This window comes from Artemia franciscana, chromosome 11 (genome assembly GCF_032884065.1).
Source record: "Artemia franciscana chromosome 11, ASM3288406v1, whole genome shotgun sequence".
Taxonomy (NCBI): Eukaryota; Metazoa; Arthropoda; class Branchiopoda; order Anostraca; family Artemiidae; genus Artemia; species Artemia franciscana.
This window is the reverse complement of record NC_088873.1, coordinates 7,121,129-7,135,484: the sequence shown is the minus strand read 5'-3', so window position 1 is coordinate 7,135,484 and position 14,356 is coordinate 7,121,129. Positions and strand designations below refer to the sequence as shown.

The 14,356-nt window shown below is 36.8% G+C and overlaps 1 protein-coding gene across 1 annotated transcript in view; it reads right to left on the bottom strand.

Moving 5' to 3' along the window:
* LOC136032743 (uncharacterized) overlaps positions 1-8,243 on the bottom strand; it is a 165,307-nt gene extending 157,064 nt beyond the window's left edge. The window contains exon 1 of the mRNA XM_065713077.1: positions 7,952-8,243. The gene's annotated coding sequence lies outside the window, so the exon portion shown is untranslated. The remainder of the gene's footprint in view (positions 1-7,951) is intronic.
* Between the last annotated feature and the right edge of the window lie 6,113 nt (positions 8,244-14,356).

Here is a 14,356-nt window from a genome sequence, read left to right as displayed (position 1 = left end):
TACCCATCTTAAAATCATGCAATAAATAGAAAAAATACATATGTTGAACGTATGAGATACTCCGTCGTATGATTGACTTTAAAGTTAATTGTCTATTATTCTCGTACGGAAATTTTGCGAAAAGAAGTAAAACAGATATTCTCAAAAAGGACTGTAATCATAATAACAATTATGTTGTTAAGTTTACCACGTCTGAGATCCCTTTAAAAATAGAACCCTACAAAATACAAAGAAAAAAAAAACAATCCATGGTTTCCTCAAGAGGATAATAGACTATGCGTGCTACTTTGTTTACACACAGATCTGTTGGTTAAGAAAGCAGTTTTAGCAGACAGAAGCCATAATAAATTACATCAGCCTAGGGATAAATCAACATTATGCAGCTTGGTCGTAATGTTTCCACGTGTGTTTTCACTATTAATGGTAGCTATTAGAATAGCCTCCAACAAAACGTTACTAACGTGGCCTTAAAATAGCGTTGAAAAAAAGGCTTCCAAACTGTCTGGACTTACTCATTTTTGACATTGAACGAATTAAAAAAAAAGCAGACGAGGTTTTAGTTCAAAAAATAACGTATATATTCTTTTTTCTAAAATAAGGTTTAAAAATCAGAACCTTAAAATACAAATAGTCGATTGGCACGATTAAACCTCCCTGTTATGTCACAAAAATATTTTAAGGGGATTAAAGCTACTAAATAATTATCTCAAGTTTATGTGGCCTACTATTGGCTTCTTCTAATGTTACTAGGCTACAGCTACTGTCAAAACCCGTTGCACAATCAAGCACCCTGGAGCCAACAAAGCTGCGCACGCTCCTCCTCCACCTCAATCTGTCCAAAGCTTCCACAAGTACTCCCTTCCCCCATCAAGTTTCAACGTCCTTTTAATCCTTTCTTATAACCTCTTTCCGGTTCATTCGTTAAGACCGATGACATGACGATGACAATGACGACAGTTTAATATGTAGATTTACAGTTTTCTTATAGTACTACATACAGACAAGTAAACCCACGAATTGGTATGCTTTTTGTATATATATTCGATACATAATATATTGGCTCTGTCCAGCATACTCACGTATGCAAGGGGGGGGGGATTGTCCTGAAAGATGCTAGATGGGTTCGGTTGGTCTAAGTATAACTATAAAATTTGGACCAGAATATTCACAGGCCGTATCAAGAGGGAAAAACTAACATGTTTAACTTGGTGCAAGATTAATTCGCCCCTTTTAGAAATTTTATACAGACAAAAAAAAACAGTAATTTATGATAGCCTAGGTGTTTCTTGTTGATGACACAAACATGGACGGCAACCAGAGATGCAAAAAAAAAAAAAAAAAAATTATGTTCTACCGCTTAAAGGCAAACTTTGGCACCATCATTTATTTATAGCTCCGATAATTGATATCAGAAATTGCAAAAAACATGTAAGCGACAATAAATAGCTAAGGTAATTTAAGAATCGACAAAAAAACCTATGGAAAGGTAACCACAAACTGAATAGCTTCACAGCCTGATTAAACGAACCTTGGCAATACTATTTTGTAATCAGCAATCTTGCTAAAAAAAAAAAAGAAAAAAAAAAAAAAAAAAAAAAAAAAAAAAAAAAAAAAAAAAAAAGCTATGATCGTGTAGGCCGAAGTAAAATACCGATGCAAAAGGATGCCATGTCCCAGAAGGGAATCAGTAGCATAGCTGTAACGTTCCCTTAGTAAAGGTCCACGTGGCTTCGATATGTAATTCCTTCTGCTTTTATTTCCTCGGCCATATCAAATGGAAAATATGGCCATAAAAATTTCGGAGGGGGCTCACTTGATTAAAAACTCAAAGTTCTAGTGCCCCCCTTTTTTTAAAACAAAAGTGATGGAAGGTAACCAACCCACCTCCTGTACCTTTTTGTTGATACCCGGCCCCCACATAACCCCCAACTAAATGACAACACAAGGCAGCCATTTACAATTTAGAAATATTCATTTAGTCCAAAACAGTTCAGTAAACAAGCATATGGGGATGATATGCCTCCAAAGCCCCTGAAACAAAGCCGTAGATATGGCAAATTACCTGTTGTTCGCAAATATAGCAGAAAATTGAGGCATGTTTAATCTTAGGCGTGCAATTAGCGCGAGACTTTTAGGGATTATTCTCTAGAGTAAACTGATCACAACTTCTGTTTGGGGAGAGGAGAGGGTGTTAGGAAGCCCAAAAATGGGTAAAAAAAAACATTTTAGTCTCTGATCAGTTTGAAAATTATTGGTGTTAGTCCTTGGCCCAACACGAGCCGGACGTGTAAAACAATTTTTGGAGCGGGAGCACAGACCTCCCAAAAAGGGCCAGTTTTTTTCAGATTGGCTTAAAACTTACATCCTTAAGTCTTTAGCCTACAGGAACCCAAATAGAAAAAGAGGAACCCAAAGGAACAGGAATCCAAATAGAAAAAAGAGGGTCTGACAAAGGGGCAAAAAACTCCAAACGACATTAAACTTAAAACAATAAGTTCCATAACCATAACGTTTTTAAAATATTTTAAGTTAATATAATTATCCATCCCTTCCCATTATTTTACAATGACTTAATATTATGGACCATACCCAGCATTAGGGAAGGAGGACGCAGTTAAACCTTAAAAGCAGTGGCAGATTTGAAGGAAACCCTGAAAAGTCTGATAACTACTTTAAAACAATCATAAATACCCCACTTACCTATTTCATTTATAAACGCACATTGATTCATTTTAACCCCTCCTCTGATGGGGGAGACTCCCTCCTCCTCTAAATTGTGAGAATTAAAACTAAATAATGTTTTTTAAACTTTTTTAAAAACAGCCCTAGCATCCTTACTTCAACGGAGTTCAACCAGGCCTCCGAAAAAAACATTATTTAGTTTTAATTCTCACAATTTAATGTAAGTTTATTTATATATACATATTTTCTCTCTTGTTCTCGTATTGTGCTGAAGACAGCCCTTGGACATAGGGCCGAAATATTCACAGAAATGATTTCCACTGTCTTGAAAAGAGTTTCCCTATTGTTTCTACTTTGTATTTGTTTGTTAAGCCTTGAAACAAACAGAAATTATTCCGTATATGGGGGGAAGGGCTAACCCTTCCTGAAACCCCAGTTCTTCAAGATATGGCTTTATAGTGATTTAAAAGAAAGTGTGCTTTGAAGCTTTCTTTCAAATATTTTTTTCTCTTTAAAAAACTTCGTTTTTTAAAATTAATTTATGTTGGTTTTTAATAGTGTACAAATCCTAAATGCGAGGAGGGCTACTGCCCCTCAAACCTGACTCGCATCACATTTTGCAGATAGTTGTTTTATGTCTCTCATATATGCTGAATGTTACTGTAAAATTTCCAGAACCCTTCTATACTTATTTGAATACTCACGGGGAGTTAGACAATTTGGATATTAAAATGCGCTTTTTGAAGCATCGGGTCCACCCCACCCCCCACCTCTACTCTGTAATACCTTATCTGCAATCATACATCACTGTACATAATTGTATAAAAGATTAAATGAATTAACTTAGTTAAATGAAACTTTGGTACTTGTCGGTTCTTGGAACGCGTTCAAGAATCACGCTTAGGTTACATCTCAGAAAACCGGTTTCATAGCTACAAAAACAAGTGATGGATGATACAATGCATTGGACGTTGATAGAATGCATTGGACTTGAATAATTCGGGCTATATCTTTGCACATTAAGGTCGGGGTTAGGTTATGTTAGGTCAGGTTTTTATCATTATGTTTTGTTATCTTTCATTAGGATTAACCTAACTTCACTTTTTGGGTTTGTTTCCAATAACCGACAAGTAACCGAAACTTTAAAATAAATGTCTATATTAACAATTTATCTTGTATGGACTACGTGCCGTTTTGGGAAAGAATGCGCCATCTCGCGGCATTACTGCCTCTGAAACTGGAAAGCTCACTATATAGCTTTTTGATACTTTTAAATGGATTGACACTCTCGGAATTTTCAATCAATAGCACTTTTGCCTACTTCGGGGAAAAATTGTAGTTTTGTACCACGAAATGGCAGAAAACGCCACTTTTCCTTGGCGGAATCTTTTGGCAATTTAAAAAGGACACTAGAACTTTTAATTTCTGTTCACAGCCATGATCTTTCTTCTGGGAAAATGCAAAATTTGACATTTTAGTAGATTGGGGCTTGAAACCTCTGCCTTAGGGTTTTTCTTTATATGCTAATTTGATTTTTATCAAGATCATTTGCCTTTTTTTTGGGGGGGGGGTGTTTCCCCCCTTTTCCGAAATTCAGGCAAATTTTCTCAGGCACGTAGCTTTTATGGGCAACTTTGAACTTAGTGAATCTTATACATTTAGAATCAGCATGAAAAGCCATTTTTTTGAAGCAATAATTGTCATCAATTCAATTTTTAGAGTTTTGTTTGCTATTAGCCTAAGTCACTCTTAAGTTACAGTTAATTACCCCGAACTGTTTAACAACAGTAATACTACTCAAGCTGCGAAGAAAAGAGTAGCAAATCTAGCCTAATGGTAATATATAGTGGGTTGCATATTTACACATCGGAGGGGGGGAAGCAAAACAATACGCCTTTAGCAATGATTAGGCTACCGCACGATGTTTTAAAGTGATTTTCAGAATTTGGGGGGATTCTTGAAACATGCCCTTGTTATTAAGGTATATCAGCAAATTATAAGCTAGTGTTTAGGGTAAATGTTTAGTCTCGTCTCAAGCTGTCTAAAGTGCGTATTACTGCATACAGCAAGATTCTGATGATCGCATATTGTTTATTTTTCATTATTAGAGAAGCGCATGCATCCATTTTTTAGCTTTCTAAAATCCCCCTCCAACGAGACTAAAAATGCGTAAAGTGGGCTTGCTTATAGGTAACATTACCTATAGATCGATCATTAGTCCATGAGCCCCGCGGGCAGCGGGGCAAGGTCTATATTCTATATTTATTCAACAAAGAGTAATAAAACTCAAGAAAAAACTTCAAACGAGATTTATTAAATAAATATAGAATACAGACATCGTCCCGCTGCCTGTGGGGCTCATGAACTAATACGCTTCGCTCTATAGGTGATGTTACCTGTAAGCAAGCCCACTTTACTCATTTTTGGTTTGCCCCATGGAGGAGGAGGGTCAATCAGAAATGGATGTGCTCCTAGAATTAGCATTTCTAAGTGCTATAGTATGGAAACTATGCTGCTTCTACGACTACCTTGGTTCTAGTGCCCTAGCAATGACGAAATTCTAACAATCAGAAAGCTTCGTTAAAAAAAAATCAAATCTGTTTGGAACACGCCTAAATTAAGTGCATGACCAGACAGACACGTTTAGATAAGATAGCCTTTCTGCAACTGCATGTGAACTCCATTGAAGCCCAACACTGGACTCAAAAGTTTTTATAGATTATGATACTTTTTTACCTCCCCCCTTCTTCCAGATGTCCCAAAAGAAGATTCAACGAAAGTAAGCCTTTTTATCCAAAACAACCAATCACTTGGAAAACTATAGGTTCTATCACTATCTTAGCTCCATGACTATCTACCTTGGTTCTAGTGCCCTAGCAATGACGCATGGACGGATAATAGATAGACATATCTATTAACAAATGAACTAACATCATTTTTATACAATCCTAATAAGGGGGGGATTAATGCCAGGTTTGCTTCTCACTCAATTGGACTATCTGTCTTGGCTTTTTCGACAATTAGCCATGACTTGATGCCCACGACTCTTCCATTTTAATTCAAAAATTCAAGACAGCTTGTGATGAAACTAAACATTTACCGTGTTTAGTATAGAAGATCCTATAGAACAGAATGCACAAATTCATTTTAACCCCCTCCTTTTACCGAAACTAAGGAAACAATAACTTAACCTAGGCCCCTCCCATCAGTTCTCAGGTAATCTCAGGTAATATTGAGGATGAGCACCTTCTAGGAAGTCGGTACAGATCAAGAACAGCAGCTCTTCAGAAGAAGGCATGATATAAGAATACGAGGTCAATGTTCCTATTACCTGAACAATTGTTTAGGGTCATGAAACTATTGTTAATAGATGCATTTTGACTTTTGGAACATATTTTCTCTCTTGCAAAATTACCGCAAACTCACCGTTATGGAGTTGACCGAAAATGATAGGCCTACACCTTTTAAAATTGCATATTTTATGCCCCTTTCTAGTTTAGTTCGCGGTTTCGACAACTCATCCCCAGTCCCCCACTTTAATAGTTTCATATGGCCTTAGGCTATACGAAAAAACTAACCAAAAAATTATCAAATGCTAACTTTATGATATGCAGCTAGTATCAACAAATCATATTTCCTTGTTTTTCCCCATTTTCATCTGTTTTAGAATCGGTTTTCATCAATTAATTATATTAGTTTTTTCTATATTGCCTAAGGATATATGACTATCATCCATCTTGGGGAGACCTAGAGTCAATTTTTGCACTTTTTTTTACCCTAGTTTATGAGCTTTCAAGTTTTTGGAGCAGTTGGATAGGTAAATGTTTAGTTTAGAGCACTTAGAGATGCTAATTCTAGAAGCGTATCCATTTCTGGTCTGACCCTCCTCCTCCATGGGGCAAACTAAAAATACGTAGTGGGTTTGCTTACAGGTAACATAACTTATAGAGCGAAGCGTATTGGTCCATGAGCCCCGCGGGCAGCAGGGTGAGGTCAGTATTCTATATTTATTCAATAAACCTCGTTTGAGGTTTTTTTTTTTTTTAGTTTTATCACTCTTTGTTGAATAGATATAAGATATAGACCTCGCCCTGCTCCCTGCGGGGCTCATGGAGCAATACGCTTCGCTCTATAGGTAATGTTACCTGTCAGCAATCCCACTTTAAGTATTTTTAGTCTCGTTGGAGGGGGTTTTCAAAACCTTAAAAATTGATGCGCTTCTCTAGTAATGACAAAGAAACAATATGCGATCATCAGATTTTTGCTATATGCACTAATTTGGACTTTGGAGCACTTGAACGAGACTAAACATTTACTCAACTTATTCCTACCGTAGCCACTCCCCCCATAATCCCCCTTCAAATTTTACTGGATCAGTTATTATAAAAAGGGTTTAGGTTAGGAAAACGAAACTTTCAGGGCTGGGTCTACAGACTAAAGTATGTCCCGAGAAGGTATTTTGAGGTACCTACCTCCATTCCTTCCCCCTCTAGAGGGCCCTGACCTTTCATGACCTTCAAAAATATGTGTGTTATAAATGTGATGCCTTGCAAAATAGATCTTCTGCTTAATGGAAGTACAACAAAATTGTTTTCAGCTTTATAACTTTGCTCAATTCCATTTATAAGGTTTTAAAGATATATAAATATGTTTCCTAAATTTAAAAAAAAAAACATTGATATGGCTCAGAATTCTACCCAAATAACAGGAATTGCATTTTCAGAACTAAAGGCAGAGAAAAAGCAACTAGTAACTGAAAATTAAGGTAAAATGTTATTTTGTCAAAATTTCAATAGGTAATAGACCTGTCAAGTAGGCAAATTTCAGGGCCCTCTAGAGGGAGAAGAAATGGAGGTGGGTACTTTAAAATACCTTCCCAGTACATACTTTAGCCTGTAGACCCATCCCTGAATGTTTCATTTTCCTAACCTAAACCCTTTCCGAGATAGCAAGAAGTCAATTAACTAGAATTTTACCCGCTTCTCTAATAATGACAAAGAAACAATATGCGATCACCAGATTCTTGCTATATGTACTAATACGCACTTGGAACGAAACTAAACATTTACCCAACTTATTCCTACCGTAGCCACTCCCCCCATAATCCCCCCTTCAAATTTTACGGGATCAGTTATTATATTTGGAATTGCTGTTTAATGAGGAATCAAATGGTCTAGCCTATTTCTTATTTAAGCACATTGAATCAAAACATTACTAACCTCCCTTCTTAGATACCTAAGCAGGACCCCTTAAAGAATCACCGACTTACCTTAAAATCGCAGGAAGAACCAAATCAAAGCAGTCATTGGTCCCAAGCATTCAACTATGCTAATTGTCTACTCCCCAAAGAATCTATCCATTATAATAAAAATCGCATCCAAAGGAATCACAGCTCTGCACACGTTTTAGCACATCTATTTTAGGCACAATTATATGTTTCAAAGACTAGACACATTCTTAGCACAAACTCTTTTTAAATCTAACTGCAGTCTAGCCAAGACAATGTGACTGACTGGAAGAGACATCACAGAGAGCTGGTTTTCTCGCTTCTCTCTCTCTCTCTTTGCAAATGGCCATCTGTCTCATCAGACTGTCTGGGTGGAGGAAGCTTAACTCTTTTTCCCCGAAAGCGATTTTTTTTGCAATTGAACCTCTGTCATTTAATTCTATTTTTTGGCTATTTTCATTATTGGTATGTGTTTATGCTTTTTTGGAATAATAATTAGAAATTCTCTAAGTGTCCATTAAACACCTATTCAAATTGTCCGGGTGGAGGAAAAGGCAGCTAAGTAGAAATTTCTTTGGGGAGGGGGAGGGGTAAAAACAACACAGAGAGCTGGTTTTCCCGCTTCTCTCTCTCTCTCTCTTTGCAAATGGCCATCTGTCTCATCAGACTATCTGGGTGGAGGAAGCTTAACTCTTTTTCCCCGAAAGCGATTTTTTTTGCAATTGAACCTTTGTCACTTAATTCTATTTTTTGGCTATTTTCATTATTGGTATGTGTTTATGCTTTTTTGGAATAATAATTAGAAATTCTCTAAGTGTCCATTAAACACCTATTCAAATTGTCCGGGTGGAGGAAAAGGCAGCTAAGTAGAAATTTCTTTGGGGAGGGGGAGGGGTAAAAACAACACAGAGAGCTGGTTTTCCCGCTTCTCTTTCTCTCTCTCTTTGCAAATGGCCATCTGTCTCATCAGACTGTCTGGGTGGAGGAAGCTTAACTCTTTTTCCCCGAAAGCGATTTTTTTGCAATTGAACCTTAATTCTCTCTAAGTCACTTAATTCTATTTTTTGGCTATTTTCATTATTGGTATGTGTTTATGCTTCTTTTGGAATAATAATTAGAAATTCTCTAAGTGTCCATTAAACATCTAATCAGATTGTCTGGGTGGAGGAAGCAGGCAGCTAAGTAGAAATTTCTTTAGGGAGGGGGAGGGGTAAAAACAACACAGAGAGCTGGTTTTCTCGCTTCTCTCTCTCTCTCTCTCTCTTTGCAAATGGCCATCTGTCTCATCAGACTGTCTGGGTGGAGGAAGCTTAACTCTTTTTCCCCGAAAGCGATTTTTTTGCAATTGAACCTTTGTCATTTAATTCTATTTTTTGGCTATTTTCATTATTGGTATGTGTTTATGCTTTTTTGGAATAATAATTAGAAATTCTCTGAGTGTCCATTAAACATCTAATCAGATTGTCTGGGTGGAGGAAGCAGGCAGCTAAGTAGAAATTTCTTTGGGGAGGGGGAGGGGTAAAAACAACACAGAGAGCTGGTTTTCCCGCTTCTCTTTCTCTCTCTCTTTGCAAATGGCCATCTGTCTCATCAGACTGTCTGGGTGGAGGAAGCTTAACTCTTTTTCCCCAAAAGGGATTTTTTTTTGCAATTGAACCTTTGTCACTTAATTCTATTTTTTGGGTATTTTGATTATTGGTATGTGTTTATACTTTTTTGGAATAATAATTAGAAATTCTCTAAGTGTCCATTAAACATCTATTCAAATTGTCCGGGTGGAGGAAAAGGCAGCTAAGTAGAAATTTCTTTGGGGAGGGGGAGGGGTAAAACAACACAGAGAGCTGGTTTTCTCGCTTCTCTCTCTCTCTCTCTTTGCAAATGGCCATCTGTCTCATCAGACTGTCTGGGTGGAGGAAGCTTAACTCTTTTTCCCCGAAAGCGATTTTTTTTGCAATTGAACCTTTGTCATTTAATTCTATTTTTTGGGTATTTTCATTATTGGTATGTGTTTATGCTTATATGGAATAATAATTAGAAATTCTCTAAGTGTCCATTAAACATCTATTCAAATTGTCCGGGTGGAGGAAAAGGCAGCTAAGTAGAAATTTCTTTGGGGAGGGGGGGGGGGGTAAAAACAACACAGAGAGCTGGTTTTCTCGCTTCTCTCTCTCTCTCTCCCTCTCTCTCTTTGCAAATGGTCATCTGTCTCATCATACTGTCTGGGTGGAGGAAGCTTAACTCTTTTTCCCCGAAAGCAATTTTTTTGCAATTGAACCTTTGTCACTTAATTCTGGGTCAATTTTTTTGGGTATTTTCATTATTGGTATGTGTCTATGGTTTTCTTGGGATAATAACCAGAAATTCTCTAAGTGTCCCTTAGACATCTAATCAGATTGTCTGGCTGGAGGAAGCAGGCAGTTAAGTAGAAATTTCTTTGGGGAGGGGGTGGTAAAAAAATAAATTTTATGGTCAATGTTGGTATTACCTGAACAATTGTTTTGGGTCATGAGACTATTGTTAATAGATGCATTTTGACTTTTTGAACATCTTTTCTCTCTTGCAAAACTACCGCAAACTCACCGTTATAGAGTTATTATATATTTGCACATTAGGGGGTGAGGGGTAAAGCATAGCATATATTAAATAAAGCAAAGGTTAGTTTACGTATTTAATATATGCTATGCTTTACCCCCACCCCCTAATGTGCAAATATATAGCCCAAATTTGTTTCTAAACTATTACAGATTCGCGATTTCAAATATCCGATCAACGAAAACGGAAATGATTGCAATTCTATGTGTAAATACAAAAATATTTGGGCCGGAATAACTTCATAACGGTGAGTTTGCGGTGGTTTTGCAAGAAAGAAAAGATGTTCAAAAAGTCAAAATGTATCTATTAACAATAGTTTCATGACCCAAAACAATTGTTCAGGTAATACTGACATTGACCAATTTTAGTGATGATTCGAATCAGAGTTCCAAGAAATTCGGGAATATTTGGGATTTGAGGGGCCCTAAGTCCCCCACGTCGTGTCGGTGCGTCCATCGGGGAAGCAAACTTCTTTCTCCGAAAGGGACTTTTTGCAAATTGAAGCTTTGTATCTTAGTCTGGGTCTATTTTTTAGGTATTTTCATTATTGGTATGTGTTTATGGTTTTCTTGAAATAATAATTGGAAATTTTCGGAGTGTCTAGAACTTGTGTTAAAATGGATAATGCAAATGAAAAATATTAGATCCATTAAACATCTAATAAAATTGCCTGGGTGGAGGAAGCAGACAGGTAAGTAAAAGTTTATTTGGGAGGGGGTGGTAAAAAGTTAAATTTTATTTATTATTTGAATCGGTAGTTCCAAGAAATTCAGTAATGCTTCGGAACTGAGGAGCCCTAAGTCACCCCACGTCGATACTTCCGTCTGAGGAAGCTAACTATTTTCTCCGAAAGCGACTTTTTGCAATTTAAGGTTGTTACTTAATCCTGTGTATGTTTTTTGGGTATTTTCATTATTGGCATGTGTTTATGGTTTTCTTGAAATAATAATTAAAAATTCTCTACGTGTCTAAGATTCGTGTTAAAATGGATAATGTAAATGAAAAATATTAGATCCGTTAAACATCTAATAAAATCGCCTGGGTGGGGAAGCAGGCAGATACGTAGAAATTTATTCGGGAGAGGGTGGTAAAAAATTAAATTAAATTTATAATTTGAATAAACAGTTCCAAGAAATTCGGTAATGCTTGGGAATTGAGAAGCCCTAAGTCCCCCCCACGTCGATACTTCCGTCTGAGGAAGCTAACTATTTTCTCCGGAAGTTACTTTTTGCAATTGAAGGTTGTTATTTAATCCTGGGTCTATTTTTGGGGTGTTTTTATTATTGGTATGCGTTTATGATTTTCTCGAAATAATAATTAGCCTAGAAATTCTCATACTGTCCGGAATTTGTGTTCAAATGGATAATGTGAATGAAGATTTGTTTGGATCCATTGAACATCTAATCAGATTGTCAGGGCGGAGGAAGCAGGCAGGTACGGAGAAATTTCTTTGGGGAGGGAGTGGTAACAAAAATAAATTTTAGTGATGATTCGAATCAGAAGTTCCAAGAAATTCGAGAATACTTGGTATTTGAGGGGGCCTAAGCCCTCCACGTCGATGCTTCCATCGGGGAAGCTAACATTTTTCTCCCAAAGGGATTTTTTGCAATTGAAGCTTTTCACTTAACCCTGGGTCTAGCTTTTGGGTATTTTCGTTATTGGCATATGTTTATGGTTTTTTTGGAATAACAATTAGAAATTCTGAAAACTTAGAAATAGTTTGTGTTTGGAATTTGTGTTAAAATTAATAATGTAAATGAAATAATGTTTCATGAAACAGCAAATATCTATCTCATCAGAGTGTTTGGGTGGACTAAACCAGACACGCACAAAGAAATTCCCTACAAATTCGGTAATGTTTGTGATTTGAGGGTCCCCGAGCCCCCCCCCCCCCCAACTGTGCGTCTATTGAATGGATGAACTCATGTTAAAAATAGATCTATGTTGAATGAAATGGATGAATGAAATGTAAGTTAAAAATTGACAAACTAGATAATTTACTATCTTTGTCCCGGGGCTATGGGGCATGGCATCCGCGGGGGCAAAGCTATTAGACCTTGTGACTATTTTGAATAAAATTACGTTTTAGTATTTCTACCAGTGTAAAGAGGAGCATCCAAAAGGGTAATAGGAGGGGGGATTGTTGTTCTCCGTTGCTTTTATGAACTTCCCTCTCAACATGATTTTGAAGTTCCAACTTAATACCCTTTGCCATTCCCTAGATATTGCTATTGTACCCGCTTGAAAGCCCTCCTGCATATAGCTTGTTTTGATTTTGTTTGACACCCCCCTCAATATTTTCTAAAAGTTGTACTTTAATACACTTGGGGTTTTTTCAATTGCTGGAAGCATAGTAAACTGAGATTCCGACTATTTTAAACAAGAGGGCTCTTTCAAAATTTTGATCAGACGTCTTTGAGGAATTGACAGCTAAAAAAGGCATAAAAGAGGGGCTTGTTGCCCTCCCGCCATTTTTCCCTGTTCCCTTCAACATGTCCATAAAGTTTAATTTTAATACCTTCAGCCGCTTTTGAGATATTGCAAATACGCCTTCTTGAAAAACTGGATGCAGATACTATTATTTGATTTAGTTAAAACATGCCCCTCAACATTCCCCAGAGTTTTGTCTAGATACACATAGCCTTTTCGAACTCAATCAGAATCAAACATTGCCCCTTTTTTGAAAGACAAGTTCTACAACTAAAAAGGGTAAATTGTATTATTTGCAATCTTTCCTTAGGGACTTTGGGGGGCATTACATTCATGGATGCGTCGTTACTAGACGTTTGGCCTATTTTGAAAAAAAATGATTTAAAAAAAAATTTGGTCAGTGTTGAGGAGAGTGAGGAGAGAAGGCATCTAAAAAGGAAGAAGGGGAGAAGAGTACTTCTAGTTCTCCAATCGCTTCTTAACAGAAACATAAATCCTGTCGAAGTCCACAAAATGGAAACACTTGAGGGTATACATCAGGAAACGAGATCCTGCAAAATGGAAATACTGCATGTAACCACAATTTAGGAACATTGCATGTCTTGTGGCAATGGGAAAGCTTTTAAGAAAAAAATGTACAACATTAAGAAAAAATACTTTGCTCAAGAGGAGAATAACCAAGAAATAAACATATTTCCTAATGCCCACAAGCTCAAAAACGTAACCTTTTAAACATAAAAGTGAAAAACTTAAATATGAAAAAGAAAATCCATAAAAGCAGAGCCCACCATACGGGTGGGAGGATACTAATTTTTGGTAACACGCTTATATTTTGAACACCTTTCTGCATAAAGGCCAAATTTTGTATTTTTTCTCGAGAAGTATGGTCACAGAAAAATGTTTTTTTTTTCTGGGTTTTCACCAAGGATGATCGTTTTTAACTAGTGGCCCTAGAATATCGTGGGAGGACTCGCTCAAAAAGGATATTAAGATTTATCGTGCCCTTTGTAAGTAGCAACAGAGATGTCACCACATCTCTCATTTTGTAGCACTAAACAATAATCTTGGCCCGTAGAGGGCCAAAATACGAAAGAGTGAAAAGTATTAGACAGCCAGCTGATCTAAAATTATTGAAAGCTATATATTCACTTTCTCAGTTTCGGGGGTCATAATGTCAAGCGTTTGCGCATTCGCTTCTAAAGGTACATGCTGTCTATACAAAACAAACGGTTACTTTTCTTTTTTTCATGAAAATCCATTTTTAAGTTTCATTTAGCTGATTTTATACATCCTAGGGTTCATTGAACATAGTTACACTGGTATATAATTATATTTTAGCTATTGGGGAGGAGGTACCTTTCTCAGTGTACCTTTCTGTGGATGGGAGGGAGAGTGTCTGACGCCACAAAAATACACTTTAGGTCT